Here is a 6913-nt window from a genome sequence, read left to right on the forward strand (position 1 = left end):
CAGGTACTGGGAATGGTCCTCCCCAGGGTGTGGCAATGCTGGTGGAACTAATCACTGGGAGGAGATTAGTCTCTGTTCCTGTTTTGCCCTCTGGCTCTGTTTGTTCTGTACCCTCCATCTCTCGGAGCTGGGATGCACCGGACGTCATGCTGCTCCCGGTCTCCCGGAGCTGGGGGCTGACGGTTTCTGTGCTGCTCCCAGTCTCCCGGAGCTGGGGGCCATTGGCCTCTGTGCAACTCCCGGTCTCCCAGAGCTGGGGTGCACTGGACACTGTGCTGCTCCCGGTCTTCTAGAGTTGGGGTGTAGCAGGCTGAATTTCTTCCTCAGCCTTATTTGTCTGTGGACTCCCCTCCTCCTTGTCCCGTCCATTTTGGTGCTCCCTCTGCCTGCGTCGACGATTTCCCATATTTGCTTCATCCTCCGATGAGGAGAGGTTGCTGGCATCTGTCGGTTGCATTGACCTTTTCTTCCCATTACTTTTACTTTCTGCAGCCCGTTGTCTCTTGGGTGGTATCTTCTGGGAATTTTTTTCTTTTCACCACTGCTATTCCCCTTCTTGTCCCTCTGCCCTCCCCTCTTCCATTGACTCCTCCTCTTGGGGAGGAGCCTGGAGGTTTGTGGCTGGAGTTTGGAGCTCAAGCCAGTTGGCTTTTCCTCAACCCTGGTCTCAGTCTTTGCTGGGGCTTCTGCACTGATAGTGGGGGGTGTCAGCATTCCTCCGGGGGTTGTTGGTGCCAGCTCCCCCTCTTATTGCCTGTGCACTGCCTGCCTCCCCACACAGGTTGCTACTTTAACTTTCTCTGCATTCCTTGGTCTGGTGGTCTTCCTGCTTGCAGTTCTTGCAGATCACTGCACTGGGCTGCCACAAGTCCAGACTTGTTACAGTTACAACAGTCTGGGTTGTCCTGCATCTACCATGTAACCGCAGTTTCCTCAAATAGCAAACACTGAGGGAGGGTGGATGATAGCACCATTAGCATCCACCCTTAGCTTGACCTTCACCTGGTGCTTGCTGGTCCAGATCCCAAACAGGTTTTTAATATCCATGTTGCTTCCTGCTCCTTTGATGTAATGGGCCAGGAAGGTGAGAACATCCACAACGGGCACACGTGGATTGAACATGTGCACTGTTATCTCTCATTCCTTCAGCAATGACAGCGGAGCTGCATTCCCCCTCTCCCGAAAGTCCTGTAGCATCTTCTGCCATCCCACCGGGTACTTGAAGGAACGTCAAAGTACCCGTTACCTGGGAAGTCCTGGAGGCAGTAGGTGTCCTTCTCCTTGAACTTGCAGCACTCCAGTAGGACTTTCTTGATGAAGAGGTCCCTGGTGAAAGGATTTCCCTTGCTGATATCTTTCACTGCCATGCTGACAGTGTTTCAGGTCCCATGTCCTCCTCCCGAGGCACTCATCGCTGCAGCCATCCTGATGGAGCTGATAGCAGGTAATTTGCTGGAAAAGCGTGTTAGATTAGTTTCCAAATCAGCAGTAGGATCTACCCCTAGATCAGCAGGTTAAGCTCTCTAGTCACAAATTATAGAAATGATCCTTAAAAGTATCGGACCTCCTGGTCACCTATGGTCCCCTGCCAGGGACTCATATGGGTCCCTGAGATGATATTCCCTTCCGTTGTTTAAACCCAACACAAAACTTGTGGTCCACCAATCCTCATCTCTCCTGCACATTTAAGAGATGCTGACTACCAGCAGCAGAAACCTCAAAGCAATGGTACCTTCCTAAAACCCTCCAGATCCACTGGCAGGATAAACAAAACACTGCCAGTGTCCTCTCTAAGCCAGTGTGAAGACTCTAATTACACTTAGCCAACTCCAATGAGAAGCCATATCATTTGCATGTTTCACATCAGACTCCCTAAACAGGAAACACTTCAAAGACGTTTTCAAGTAGTGAAAAAATGTAACATCCTCACCAACTCATGGGAATCCTTGGTGCATGACTGATCAAACTGGAGAAAACACATCTAGGATGGTGCTGAGAAGTTAATCTCCCCTGTAGCACATGGAAGCCATGCGAAAATGCAGAAAGTGTGCACCACCTGCCATCAAACTATATCAAGCACCTCCTGCCCCACCTGTGAATCCAACATTGGTCCCATCAGCATTCTCAGAATCCACAGGACTAGAGTAAAAGCATGTCATCCCCAACACCAAGGAATTGCCCAAGAAGAACAACACTACTATTCACAAATATTCCACTTTTTACATTTAAACTTGGTTAAATTTGAAACTAAATATAACAAACCTCTTGAGTGTTCCAGGTTAACAATATCAATTTCTCCCTCTTATGGATTTTTTTCTCTCCCAGTTTATGCCAGGGGCTTGTCCCTAGTTACTAATCAGTCAAAGGTGAAACAATTAAGTCTGTGATCACAGTAAAGCTAGGGAATCTTCTGTCCTACTGTAATAATTTATGATAAAGATCTCTTATTTAACTGACCTTTTGCCTGATCTAACGTGGATGATAAATTTTACTTTTATTAGTCCAGAGATCTAATCACCAAGACTTAAAGCTCCATGTCCAGTTTCTATGCATCTATCCTGGCCATTCATTTTTATTTATTTCCAGTCAGTTTGACTGGGATAAATTAAATGTACAAGTGATTTTTTTTCTTCTGTTCTCTTTGCAATATGAGCACCATGGCAACACTGGCATTTAATGCCCCTTCCCCACTTGCTTCTAAAATGAGTCACCTTCTGCATTCCATGTCATGCAGCTATTAGACGAGGAGTACCTATATTTACTGACAGTGAAGGAACATCAACATATCTACAAGTCAGGATAATTTGGAGGCAGACTTCCAGGTGCTGGCACCTCCACGCCTCTGTTGCTCTTGTCCTTCCAGATGGTAAAGAACATAGGGCTGGGAAGTGCTGTTAATGAAGTGAGTTGCTGCAGTGCATGGTGTAGATATATGTCCTGTAGCCATATTGTGCTTGTCACAGAGAGGGGGAATGTTTCCTATAACAAAAACAAAAAATTGAAAAACAGAAATAGCCACCTCTGCCATTTTGCCATTCAACAAAGTCATGACTGATCTTCGATGCCATTTTCCTACCCCGTCTCCATAGCTTGACAATCTAGAAATCTATTGATCTCTGTTTTGAATGCAATCAGCAATCCAGGGTAGAGAATTCCAAAGATTCAGCACCCTCTGAGCGAAGACATTTCTCTTCACCACAAACGTAAATAGCCTACCCCATCTTCTAATACTATGACCTCCACCCTTCATTCTTCTAAACTCCAGATAATACATGGTCTGCTTAATCTCTCTTGCTATTCCAGCAACCTGTTTGGTGAATACGTGCCCTTTGTGGCGGTATATAATTTTTTTGGGTAATGAGGCCAAAACTATGCACAAATCTCCAGGTGTGGTCTCACTAAGGCCACATATATGCAGTTAGTGATCTTTACTCCGGTACTGATTTCCTTCAAATGGCCAAAATGCCATTTACCTACTTAATTGCTTTCTTCAGAAATGTTTGTGGTCAATGATGACCTCCAGAATGTTAATAGTGGGGGAATTTGAGGATGGTGATGCTGTTGAACATCCAGAGCAAGTTGTTAGCCTTTCCATTGTTGCAGCTGTTCATTGCCTGGCTCATGTGAGGACAAAATCTCTTGCCAATTTTCAACTCAAGCATGAATGTCATCCAGAGCTTGATGAAGGTAGGCATAGTTCATTTTGTTATCTGATTTATTGCAAATGAAATTGAACAGTGTGCTGTCATCATCAGACACCCCCACCTAACTTCATGATAGAGGAAGAGTCGTTGATTAAACTAAAGATGTTTGGTCCTATGAAACAATATAAGGAATTATTATTTTGATCTATTGGAGCTGAGATAATTAACTTCCAATGACAAAACCATCATCCTTAATACCATATAAAAATCCAGCCAGTAGAAAACGTTGTCCCTGATTCCCATTGATTTCAACTTTATTCATATATTGTGATGCCACACACTATGAATTGCTACTTTAATTTCCAATGCAATCATTCTCATCTGACTTTGGAATGCAATTCTTTTGCCTATTTTTGGTCCATAGCTTCACAGAACTCAAACTGAATATAAATAAGTAGGCAACAAAAACAGAAAATGCTGGGTATACTCAGCAGGTCAGGCAGCATCAGTGAAGAGTGGAACATAATTAATGTTTCATTCTGATGAAGGATCATGCTTTGCTTTGAAGGATCATTCTTGCTTTTCAAAATATATTAGCAAAACATTGGTGAGTAAATGGCATTTGATAGCACAACCACTTCTACCACTTTTCTGATGATTGAGAATAGACTAATTGAATGCTAATTACCTAAAATGGTTGGGGGAATCACTTTGTGGATAACATACTGCTTACACGCTGTCCTGTGCTGTAGCTTTACTAGGATGGCAGCTTTTTAATGCTGGTCGTGGCATGCTCTTTTACATTCCTCAGTGAATCAGACTTGCTTTCCTGTCTTAACAGTGATGGTAGACTGATTAATATGCCAAGGGAGAAGGTTATAGATTGTGATGGAATAGAACTCTGCTGTTGCTAGTGGACCAAACACTTCATGGATACTAGATCTGTTTTAAGACTGTTGCACTTAACAAAGTAGTAGTACCACATAATACAATGGGATGTGTCTTCAATGTTAAAGCTGAAATTAATTGTCACAACAGCTGTGTGACTGGGATTTGCTGGGCTATTTCAGAAGACATTTAAGAGAACCTCTTTGTAGTCTGGGGTCATAAGCCCTGCATGATAATTGAAATCACAAATAAATTTGTTATAATTGAAAAGAAATCACAATTTCTCAAGACAGGCTAGTGAACAACATAGAACCATAGAGCACAAAACAGGCCCTTCGGCCCACCATGTTGTGCCGTCCATCAGACCACCCTCACACTACCTAACCCCTTCCTCCCGCATATCCCTCTATCTCACATTCCTCCATATGCCTATCCAACAAGCTCTTGAACCTGTTCAATGTATCTGCCTCCACCACCACCCCAGGCAGTGCATTCCATGCACCAACCACTCTCTGGGTGAAAAACCTCCCTCTGACATCTCCCCTGAACCTCCCACCCATAACCTTAAAGCCATGACCTCTCGTTGGTGCCCTGGGAAGGAGGCGCTGACTGTCTACTCTATCTATTCCTCTCAATATTTTATATACCTCTGTCATGTCTCCTCTCATCCTCCTCCTTTCCAGTGAATAAAGCCCTAGCACCTTAAGCCTCTCCTCATATTCAATACTCTCCAATCCAGGCAGCATCCTGGTAAATCTCCTCTGCACCCTCTCCAATGCCTCCACATCCTTCCTATAATGAGGCGACCAGAACTGAACACAGTACTCTAAGTGTGGCCTAACTAGAGTTTTGTAAAGCTGCATCATCACCTCGCGGCTCTTAAACTCAATCCCGCGACTTATGAAAGCCAACATCCCATTGGCCTTCTTAACTGCTCTTTCCACCTGTGAGGCAACTTTCAATGAACTGTAAATATGAACCCCCAGATCCCTCTGCTCCTCTACACTGCCAAGTACCTTGCCATTCACCCAGTACTCTGCCCTGGAGTTTGTCCTTCCAAAGTGTACCACCTCACACTTCTCCGGATTGAACTCCATCTGCCACTTGTCAGCCCAGCTCTGCATCCTATCAATATCCCTCTGTAAGCTCCGACAGCCCTCCACACTATCCACAACACCGCCTATCTTAGTGTTGTCCGCAAACTTACTAACCCAGCCCTCCACCCCCTCATCTAAGTCATCTATAAATATCACAAAAAGTAGAGGTCCCAGAAACGATCCCTGCGGGACACCACTAGTCACTGCCTTCCAATCTGAGGGCACTCCTTCCACCACAACCCTCTGCTTTCTACATGCAAGCCTATTCCTAATCTACACAGCCAAGCTTCCTTGGATCCCTTGGCCTCTGACCTTCTGAAGAAGCCTGCAGCTATCTTGATTTTAGTTTCTCCCAGCCTGCTTCCTGCAAGACACCATTCTATTCTCCCAATTTCTCCATTGCACACATTCTGATGATAATGCCTTCCATGCCAGTACTTCCAACATATCTTACTTCTTCCAAAAAAACAAGAAATCCCTTCCTCTGTACTCCTCAGGCCCTCTTACTGTGTCCATTCTATTCCCTGCTCTGCTGATTTAACCCTTTTACCACCCATCCCAAATCCATGACTGGTTTCCTTTCTGTTTGCCTTACTCTATACATTCAGTGGATCATCCCCCACTATTTCCAGCAGTTCTGGCGTGATGCTACCACCAAACATATCTTCCCCTTCCCTTCCACATTCAGAAGGGTCCCTTCCAACAATACTTCACTCTTCAATAGTTCAATCTTCACTCCATCCCCTTTCCACACTTCCCATGCAAGCGCAGTTGAAATGCTTGCTCTTTAACCTCCTCCCTCCTCAATGACCTAACATAATTTCCAGATGAAAGAGCAAGTTAATTGTACTAATTTTAATTTGACATACTACGTTCATTATTCACTACACTGTCCCTTGTATTAGGAAAAACAAAGATAGATGAGGTGATCAGTTTATGTATTGCCTCTGTTCAATCCATAACCATGAGCCTGAGCATCCAGTCACCTGTCACTTTAATTCTCTGCCTCACTGCCTCTGTCTTTGGCCTCCCATGCTGTTCCAATAAAGTGCAGTGTGAACTCTCTAGGAACATACTTTAGTTTTTGACAAGATACATTCAGCACTCTAGACTCAACACTGAGTTCAACAGTTTTAGATAAACATTCTACTATTCCTGTTTTTATCTCTTCTGGTCTCATCATTTATTTCTTTACTTGTCACATTACCATAAAAACCTCTGTCATTTATCTTTCCTGTCTTCCATCCTATTATGGACATTACATTTGTTATATCCTTCCATCCC

Source organism: Pristis pectinata, chromosome 15 (assembly GCF_009764475.1).
Source record: "Pristis pectinata isolate sPriPec2 chromosome 15, sPriPec2.1.pri, whole genome shotgun sequence".
Taxonomy (NCBI): domain Eukaryota; kingdom Metazoa; phylum Chordata; class Chondrichthyes; order Rhinopristiformes; family Pristidae; genus Pristis; species Pristis pectinata.